Source organism: Cebus imitator, unplaced genomic scaffold, assembly GCF_001604975.1.
Source record: "Cebus imitator isolate Cc_AM_T3 unplaced genomic scaffold, Cebus_imitator-1.0 Scaffold45, whole genome shotgun sequence".
Classification (NCBI taxonomy): domain Eukaryota; kingdom Metazoa; phylum Chordata; class Mammalia; order Primates; family Cebidae; genus Cebus; species Cebus imitator.
The window spans coordinates 7,648,856-7,650,958 of NW_016107360.1; positions in this window are offsets into that span (position 1 = coordinate 7,648,856).

Here is a 2,103-nt window from a genome sequence, read left to right on the forward strand (position 1 = left end):
AGGATTTTGTCCCCCTTCCAATGAGGAGATTCACAAAGTAGGGGACAAAATAATTTTAAAAACATAAATATACAAATCCATGGTATTTATAACATTAGATTATAAGAGAGGTCATTTTAAACCTAGCACTTCCCTCTGCAAGATCTCCGGAGGGCAGAACCAGTACAAAAACTGTGGAAATCCAGGAAAAAGGATTAAGTTTACATGAGCAGGGAAATTCACTAACAGCCATAGCTGCCCAGCAGTGGAATGAGCTGTCTTATGATGATGGGAAGGGTAAACTGAGGCTGTAGGGTGAGAAGTGATTCCAACATTTTAGTTATAATGAACTTTTGTTTTAAAATGTATGGCTCTTTAAATGTCTATTATTGAGCTGGGCATGGTGCCTGTAATCCCAGTGCGTTGGGAGGCCAAGGCAGGAGGATTCTTTGAGGCCAGAAGTTTAAGACCAGCCTGGGCAACATAGCAAGACTCTGTCTCTACAAAAAAGGTTTAAAAATTAGCCAGGCATGGTAGCATATGCCTGGAGTCCCAGCTGCTCAGAAGGCTGAGGTAGGAGAATCGCCCAGAAGTTAGAAGTTACAGTGAGTTATGATCATGCCACTGCCCTCCAGCCTGGGTAACAAAGAGAGATCCTGTCTCAAAAAAAAAAAAAAAAAAATCGGTCATTCAGTACATGCATGACAAAGAGCTACTTGAAACTAAGCCACACTTTTAAATAAATTTTTTTTGAATTGCAATACCATCTACACCTGTTTGCTGTGAGAGACCTGTCTATTTGGTCCAAAGACAGTGTTTGATGTACATGTGGATTTGAGGGGCCACAGCTTAGGAAACACAGATGGATGATAAAATTATGCATGGAGTATGCAGAGGTCAGAGTGATAAGCTTCCCAGTATCAAAACTATAAAAATGTAGTCATTTATACATTAATTATATGCCAGTCCTGTAACGTGTGATGTTCGGGGCCCGGTGGTCCAGCACGGGCACATCAGAAAGGGTGAGCAATCTGTCTCTCTAGTTTAGCCCTTGGGCCTTTGTGTGGCCCAGCTGCTCTGTACGTCTCTGTTTCACTGAAGCAGGGTCCTGAGGTCTGTCTGGTGTCGTCTCCCAAAGTAGGCCCCCAGCTTCTCCCCAGCCCCTGGGGCTAGCTAGCAGAGAAAGTATCTGTGATTGCAGCTTCCCATAAAGCCCCCGGACACAAATTTGGGAACCTTCTGGCTCGGCTCCTAACACAGCAAGCACAAGGCTCTGAAATTAACACACTGGGAATGTAATTAGAGTCTGTAATCAGGAAGTCCTTGTACTCATCGACTCTAGTTAATTTATAATTCCTGACTCTCTTAGGAAGTTGCTTTTGGCTTCAATCCTCTGGCTCAGCACCCCAAAGGTAATCATTATTAAACCACCTCCCACCTTCTGATTCTGCCTTTACTAAGCAACCAAGGTCTGAAAACAATGTCCAAGACCATAAGTAGATGGCAGTTTTGGGGGAAAGAGGGGCATCTTGCATTTCTGAGAACCTCTCTCATCTCCCTCAGGTAGGAAATATGACCTGTAAAAATGGATTTTGGTCATTAGCATGGACATACATAGTGCTGAAACTTGTCTCTGAAATCACAGATGATGAGAAACTCATTTTGAATAATTTCAGTGAGAATGGAACATCCTGGTCTTGCCTGAAAACTCTGAGGCATGGGGGTCATTTCACATCATTCCACACAGAGACACAGCTTTGGCATCTCCCCTCCTCAAGTGCCAGCACTCCACATTTATCTTTTTTTTTTTGAGATGGAGTTTTGCTTTTGTTGCCCAAGCTGGAGTACAGTGGGGAGATCTCGGCTCACTGCAACCTCTGCCTCCCGGGTTTAAGCGATTCTCCTGCCTCAGCCTCCTGAGTAGCTGGGATCACAGGTATACGCCAGGACAACCAACCAATTTTGTATTTTTTTTTTTTTGAGACGGAGTTTCACTCATGTTACCCAGGTGGAGTGCAATGGCGCGATCTCGGCTCACCGCAACCTCTGCCTCCTGGGTTCAGGCAATTCTCCTGCCTCAGCCTCCTGAGTAGCTGGGATTACAGGCATGCGCCACCATGCCCA